We start from the raw sequence: 8,445 nt of genomic DNA, 5'->3' as shown, positions 1-8,445 counted from the left end.
CATCAGGTCGGCTGTGCGGCTTGGGCAGGAGGGCGGAACCCAGAATGTCATATGCCTGGAGCAGGCACTGCCTTTTCTAAGCTCTGGGAACTGGACTTGGGGGGCGACGACTTTCCTTGCTCTGCTCTGCATCTCAGCTTCCTCGAGTGGAAAGCTGAGACTTCAGGGCTGGGAGGTTTGTGATGCGGATTTAAAAATATTACATGTCAAAATGCTTTGTAAGCTGTAAAAGGCTCAGCTAATATCTCGTTAGGCGAGATAATAGATGTACAGTAGCCACCCAGGGCCTGTTCCGGAAGTAGGTGGTTGGCCTAGAATAGTGTCATTTCCTCTCTCTGATGGCTGTGTCTTGCCAAGCCCACTCCCGCGATAGGAAGTCTTAGAGGGTATTAGTGTCCTCTTTTCATACACTCTATTTTCCACAGCAATATTTCCAGTCCCACCTGATCTTCCAGAACCTCACCGCCTACTATCAGGAGGCAAAATTTATTTCCTCTCTCATAGAAAGGACACGGGGGCTGCCTTGTTGAACAGAATGTGGTGAAAGCGATGCTGTGTGATTTCTGAGGCTAGAACGACGGAACTATCAATACATAAAATCAAACAATGCATGAGACCAGCAGATGGCATAATGATTACGTTGCTGGACTCCCACATAGTCGACCACAGTTCGAGTCCCAGACTCAGTGATTTCAAACTCACGCTGAGTGCGTACGCATGTGTGCCCAAAATCTCAAGAGAGGGATAAAGGAGAAGGAATTGCAGCATGGCCATCTCCCCTGTGGGGGTGACGTTTTGCTTTTGGTCTCTGTCTCTCTGGCAAGAGCACACACCCAATAGCAAAAATCTCTCTTAAAAAATAAAATAAAACAATGCAGTTTTTACTATGATCCCTTGAGATGCTTGTCTTCGAAATCAGCCATCATGTTGTGGGGGAGCCCAACTAGCCCATATGGACAAGCCCACAGAGAGGAACTGAGGCCCCTGGCCGATAGCCAGCATCAACTGCCGGTGGGTAAGGGCAGAAACCTGTAGATGGTTCCAGATGCCAAACTTTGAATCTTCTCCCAGCTGAGTCATCAAGAAGCAGAGTCCTGGGGCCAGCATGGTGGTTAAGGGTGCTGAACGCCCACATGACCGACTGCAGTTCGAGTCCTGGACCTGGCAGCTTGTTTTCTTGCTTTCCCTCTCTCCCTCTCTCTCTCTCACTCTATCCCTCTCTATTCAAATTAAAATAAATAAATAAATGGATAAATAAATTTAAATAAAATCATTCTTAAAAAAAAAAAAGCAGAGTCCTTCTGCACAGCTTGCTGAGAGGCAGATGGTACAGCCTCTTCCCACCCAGTCCTCTCTGAATCCCCAAACTACAGAATTAGCATAGGAAGGGTTACCTCGTGTCCTTAGGTGTTGGAGTAGTACTTGGTACAGCTGCAGGAACGGGACGCTCCTTCACTACACCACCCCCTTCTTGAGGGGAGAGACTGTATTACCCACCGGCTCTCAGCAAACTGAGCAAAGAAAGTCTCAAGGCCTGGTGGGACCCAGGACTTCTTCTTTTTTTAAAAGAATTATTTCCTTTATTTTATTTAGCATTATTGTTATTTTCAACTTGACCAGAGCAAGACAGAGAGAGAAAGAGAAAGAGAGAGAGAGAGAGAAAGCAAGCTGCCAGGTCTGGGACTCGAACAGTGATCAGCCATGTGGGAGTCCAGCAAACAGGAATCACCCAGTGGGGAGTCCAGCGCCCCTAACTATCATGCCACCTGCCAGCCCCCAGGACTTCTTTTAGTTTTGTTTTGTTTTGTTAAGAGAGATTTTTGCTATAGGGTACATGAACTCACCAGAAAGAGAGAGACAGAAAGCGAGAAATCACGCCCCAGTGGGGATGGCCACACCGCAATCCTCTCTCCATCTTGGGCACATACACACACACATGCCCGGTGTGAGTTTTCAGCTGCCGGGTCGGGGACGCAAGCCACAGCTGACTACATGGGAGTCCAGTGACGTGACCATTTACACCATCTGCTGCAGGACGTCTTTAAAAACAGTCCGTACTCCTTTCAGTCATTTTGGAGTGCTCATGTGCTCTGTGAGGCCAAGGCTTCTGAATGTGCAAGGATTTTGATTCATGCATTCAGTCGACAAATACTGTTGAGTGCTTCAGAGTAAGCGGCTGGGCGGGATGCTGGGGATGAGAGGTGAGCGAGGCAGACGTGACCACTGCCCTCGCCGAGCTGACCGATCAGGGGCACGTGGGAGCAGGTCACAGTAAGGAAAGGTGGGCCGGCTCTGTGACCTGGTGGTTAAGGTAGTCGAATCTCACATGGCTGACAGGGTAGTCCAAGTCCCAGACCAGGACGCTTGAGGAGCATGCCGAACTTGTGGGCACGTGGGACATAAATCCTGAGAGGAGAGATGGAGGACAAGGGATGACGGTGTGACCATTCCTCATGGGGGGCGGGGATGCGTTCTCACTCTCCCTCTCTGGCAAATGCACATTCCATGAAGCAGGAAATAAATAAATAGGAAAAGGATACAAAATTATTTGAAATTATGATAAACATCATTAAAGGGAACAGAGCATGAAGAAGGTGAGTACCTGCAGGACCCCTTGGGTAGGGTGGTTTGCAAAGGCCTCTCTGAGAAGATGACATTGAAGCTGAGAGATGAACAAGGCCCTGGGGGGGGGGGGGGGGGGGGATGGGGTAAAGAACATTCTAGATGGATGGATCCATAAATGCAAGGCCTGTGAGCAGAACGAACTTGAACGTCTGAAGAAATTGAGGTGGGGCCAGCAGGTGGTAGGGTGATTCAGGTGGTGGACACTCCCACATGGCTGACCATGTTTGGAGTCCTGGACCTGGTGGCTTATTTTTTAACTTTCCCTCTCTCCTTTCTCTCTATGTGTGTCTCTCTCTGGTCAAATTAAAATAAATGAATGAATAGATAAAATTAAATAAATAATAATTTAAAAAGAAAAAGAAAAAAGAAATTGGAGGAAGACCAGGGTGTACTAAGCCAAGCAGGGCTGGACGCTGGGGAATTGAGAAGAGCAGCGGGAGCCTGGTTGGCCAGGGAAAGCTGTTTGGATTTTCTCTGAGGGCAGCGGGGAGTTGTGGGGGTCTTCAGCACACACACACACACACACACACACACACACACACACATACATACCAGGGAAAGCTGTTTGGATTTTCTCTGAGGGCAGCGGGGAGTTGTGGGGGTCTTCCACACACACACACACACACACACACACACACACCAGGGAAAGCTGTTTGGATTTGCTCTGGGGGCAACGAGGAGTTGTGGGTGTCTTTAGTACACACGCACACAAACACACACACACACACAATTTTCAAAGTCTGCCTCATACATTCCTGTCTCACTCTCCAGCACCAGCTGTTCCAGAGAGCAGGGCCATGGTGGTGGCTCGTGCTAATACTTGGACCCTGCGTGTCCTTGGTAGGGTAGAAAACAAACCCTAGAAAACACTAAGTGAGGTCTCAGCAAGGGCAAGTCTCACCATGAGGCTGCATTGCCAGATGGGCGTCGTGGTCTTAGGGGAGAAGCAGTTTACCAACCCAAGGATGTAAATAAGAAAAAAGGAGCCTCTCAACAGCCACAGTCATGACCACCAAACACCTTCTCTTTTATTGTTTAAGAAGCCTCTCGGGACCAGAAGATGGCGTAGTGGTTATGTTACTGGACTCCCACATAGTCAGCTGCAGGTCGAGTCCTGAACCCGGTGTCTTGAAACTCTCGTGTACCCAAGATCCCAGGAGGAGAATGGAGGAGAAGGGATTTCTGCATGGCCATCCCCCAGGGGGCGAGTTCTCATTTTCCCTCTCACTTCTCTCTGTCTCTCTGGCAAGTACACACACCCTATGGCAAAAACCTCTAAAAATAAATAATTAATTTAAAAAGCCTCTCTCTCTCTCCCTCTCTCTCTCCCTCTCTCTCTCTCTCCCTCTCTCTCTCTCTCTCCCTCTCTCTCTCTCGCTCACTAAGAGCCCCGTTCAGCTATTACTTGCTACGCAGTTCTGGCAACCCTGGTTGTCTGATTTCTAAGGAGGGGAACCACGCACAGTCTTAGCTGACAGTCTGAAGTTAAAGGAGGCACAAAGCTTGGGCAGTCGCTGGAGGGCCCTCCGGAGCAGGGTGGTGAGAGCGAGTCCCTCTCCCCCTTCAGCGTACACACTCCTAGGCCCGTTTGTGCCCTCAGTCATTTATACTCAGTGTCCCTGGGTTTGGGGCTGACCTGCAGCCTGCTGATTAGGGAGCTGGATCCCACTTGGCTGACTGTATGGTTTGATTTCAGCCCAGCAGCTTGAAAAACATCCTGGGTGAGTGTGAGAACGTGCCCACAGTCCCCAAAAGAGGGACGCATGGGGAAGAAGGGACCGTGGCGTGACCACGCCCCATTAGGGGGATGCTTTCTCCCTCTCCCTCTCTCTAGTGTCTCTGGCAAGTGCACCCACTCTTGACAAATGAAGAAAAAGAGGAAGAAAGCGGGCCGTGTGTAGCACATTTCAGGATTATCTCTCTTCAGAACGGGCAAGATCAAGTTTGGCCGTTTAAACCAGTCATAGTGGCTCAGGAGGTGCCCTATAGCCAGTTTTTAAAAATTATAGAGAATACTAAATAGACAAATAAAAGGAACAACAATAGTACGATGACGACGACAAGCATTTGTGTGTTAGTGTCTGCGGTGTCCCCAGGACTGTGTTCCCCAGGACATCCTTGCCGTGGGCCTTGGGTCTCCGCCTGACACACTCGCCATCCCCTCCAATGTGCAGGCGCTCCCCTTCCACGTGTGGTTCTCGTGGATGCGCACCTTCCACGTGTGGTTCTCGTGGATGCGCACCTTCCACGTGTGGTTCTCGTGGATGCTTGCACGCGTTTCCTTCTTGCCCTTTATGAACCCATGGAATAAATCCACATTCTGCTTGGGCAGGAGCAGGGAGCAGCTGCCCGAGGCTCATGACAGAGCAGCGTCCTCTGACCACGGGCGGCAGGGAACGTCGGGAGTGTGGGTGACGCTGGGTGGAGAAGGCTCCCTGAAGGGGCAGGGAGCCCGGCAGGTAGGAGCGGGGCGCGGGCTCTGCCCTGGCACGCCATGTGGCTGTCCAGCAGCTCCTCTTTCGAATGTGTTCCCTTCCCAGCTGTTGTGGCTTAAGTTGTGTTTTCCCACGCCCAGGCCTGCCCAGGCTGTCACCAGCTGTGACCAGCTGTCAGCCAGTTGTTAGCACTCTGCTCCTCTCCCTGCCACGTGACAACTCCCATCGCCAGTCCCAGCCAGAGGCACTCCTGACAGGCAGACTGATGAGCTGGTGGCAGCCAGGGCCTGCACACCCTGCCGTCAGTGGCAGACCTGGAGGGATGAGCCAGAGCCAGAGACACCAGAGAAGCAGGGACGGGGGCGGAATCTTAAAGGAGAGATCAGCAGGGGAGAGGCAGGGAGATGGAGAGAAAACTGGAGTGCCAGGGGTGTTTCTAGGGGTCTGCGGGGCCTGGGCTGTCACAGGGAGGTCCAGGAACCAGAGCCACAGCCTCAGTAAACCTGGGAGCCTGGGAAGTCCTGGGTCCACCCAGACCTACAGCATGCACCTGCGGATCTACACGAGCCCCAGGAGGCTCACACGCAGCCAGCAGCAGTGCGGCTCTCAGGGCAGCGCCGGCCTCTGCGGGAAGCCTGAAGCTGGCGAGTTATCCTGACAGGAGCGGCAGGGGAGGGGTGTCCTGTCAAGCGCTGAGCAGAAACCAGGGAAGAGACCCGGCTGCCAGACGCAGACAGCTCTGCGCCTCTCACCCCAGCGCCCTTGCTGCTCCTATGGCCCCTGTGGCTCCTCTGCCTGGAAGGCAGCTGCTCCCTCTGCCAGGGGTCCCTTCGTGCCCAGCCTGCAGCTCGCTGAGGCAGGAGGCCTCCTGGCTTCCCTCCCTTCCCTGTCACTGACCTGGGCCACCTGACCCTTACCACCCTGCTGGACATTTTGCATGTTCCAAGGCTGCCTTGCTGGCGTCTCTCATCTGAATATAAGTAAGACCTATCGTCCCCATTTCACAGATGAAAGCACTAAGACTTAGAGGGCTGACCCGACTCTCCTTGCACAAGTGTTTCGGGGACACTGAGCTATACTAGTTTGAGGGACCAGCTAGTCTGTTAGGCCCATCCCTCCAGGCTTCTGTGGCCATAGTGGGCCCTCAGGGTGGGGCAGGTCAGGCCCAGAGGAGAGGTCAGTAACCCAGAAAAATCTCAGCTGCCTTGCCAGAGATAAGCTTGTCTTCCAAGGTGGTGTCCCAGCTGTGGCGACGGCGGCTGTCTCCTCCGCTGTTGCACAATGGGCTCTTGCCATGTCAGGAATGACAATTATTGTCTATTAATGAACTAGGGATCTGCCCGGTCCACAGACAGGAAGGGGCCCCTGCACCAGTTCTCAGTCCTAACCCCTAACGGGCTCCCTCTACCCTCAGCTTGTCTCCACCAGAGGCTGAACAGGGCGCAGGGGTCCTCTCTGGAGGCCTGCCCAGTGATCCTGGACCAGAAGGTGGGGGAAAGGGGACCCCTGGGGACATCCTTGCTCCTGGGCTCACAGACCTGGATAATGAGGAGAGAGGAGCCACCACCTTATCCACATATCAGCTGGGCCTCCAGGGGCAGCTGACCTCGCCCCTAGGGAAGCCAGGCTCTTAGGCAGTAAAGAGGGACAATGGTCCCCGGCACTGCCTATTGGAAGGCTGGGGGTGGGGAGGCAGGAATCTGAAGAATGTCAGGACGGTCCTCCCGGTTGTAGAGAAAACCATTTCCACTTTTTATCTTTTAGATTCTGTGTTAAGCCATTGCCTAACGAACACACTTTGCATTATACTGATCACAATTTCCATTCTTGAAAATCTTGTCGCTTGTAGAACTTTGTTCTTTCTTGTTACAAAGAGCAGGCAATAAAAGGGATCAGGGCACTGGAGGATGGTCGTAAAAGAAAGGTGAAGGCCCAGGTTTGCAGGTGGAAGTTAACTGTGGTCCAACCAGGGATTGCTTCAGGAACGTGGCCAGAAGCTGTGAATGGATGGCCTTGAAAGACCTTTCCGGCTGACATTTATGCAGGAATGATGATGTCTGCCGGTCTGAAACTCTCGTGAGAACTCTTACGTACAGACATGGCTTCTGAGATTTCACGTGTACATCCCCCGGGCTTCAATGGGACAGCTTGAGTGCCTCTCCTGCCATGGACTCAGCTGTTCTGTCTCACTTAAGCCTTTCAACAGCCTAGAAGCGCACCACCATCTCCACTTTCCAGATAAGAAAACTGAGGCTCAGGGAGGGGAGTCGTTTAGCCAAGGTGGCCTAGGTGGGGGGGAGATTGAGGGCAGGGGAGGAAATGGAAGGCAGGACCAAGCTCCCAAGCTATTCGAATTGTTTTAGTTAATCCTCCTTCCTGGGAGGGAGTTACCAACTCCATTTTCTAGATAAGAAAACTGAGGCTCAGAGGAAAGAAGTAATTTAGCTGAGCTGGTGGCAGGGAAGGCATTTGAAGGCAGGACTTGGGTATCTGAAGCCCTGTTGTCCTGTTCTCCGCTATGATAAGCAAAGTCTCTCCTTAATTGAAAAGGACCCTCATGACTCCACCCCAGTAAGAACCAGATGATAAGGATGAGCAGAGGTGAGAGCGCTCTGTCAACTGGGGTGTCTTACACATTGGGCAGAGTTTTCATATCAAAGCTCGAATTTACAACAAGTAATTGAAGGACTTACTACTTCCCCCACCCACAGAGCCTTGCTTTTACAGAAGGAACCACCACAGCGGTCCCTGAATAATGAGTATTTAAAATATTGCTGGGGTTGGCAGGTGGCATGGTTGGTTAAGGGCGCTGGCCTCCCACATGGTCAACTGTGGTTTGAGTCCCAGGCCTGTTGTTTTGCTTTCTCATGTTCTCTCTCTCTCTCTCTCTGGTCAAATTAAAATAAATAAAGTTAAATATAATAATTCTTAAGAAAATATAATGAAAAAAAAAAAAAAAAGGGACCAGCAGTTAGCGTAATGGCTATGTCACGTGACTCCCACGTAGTCGAACGCGGTTCGAGTTCCGGACCCGGTGGCTTAAACTCACGCCGGGCACGTGTGCGTGCATGCTCAAGATCCCAAGAGGAGGATGGAGGAGAAGGGATTGCGGCGTGGCCATCCGTCCTGGGGGGGTGATTTCTCGCTTTCTACCTTTCTGTCTCTCTGTTTGTCTGGTGAGTGCACGCGCCCTATAGCAAAAACCTCTCCAAAAAAAAAAAAAGAAAGAAAGAAAATATATTGTTAAACACAATATATTTGCAGAAGTACCATCTGCTGAAGGGAAGTGAGAGGGATTTGGGGTATGGAGGTGAAATCTCGAACTGTGTATTCTGCACAGGTACAAGAGATTGCCTGAGACCTCCCTATAAGGACCAATGCTTAA

The sequence above is a fragment of the Tupaia chinensis genome, unplaced genomic scaffold (genome assembly GCF_000334495.1).
Source record: "Tupaia chinensis unplaced genomic scaffold, TupChi_1.0 Scaffold000045_1, whole genome shotgun sequence".
Lineage (NCBI taxonomy): Eukaryota > Metazoa > Chordata > Mammalia > Scandentia > Tupaiidae > Tupaia > Tupaia belangeri.
The sequence above is the reverse complement of the archived record's forward strand: the minus strand, read 5'-3'. Positions refer to the sequence as shown.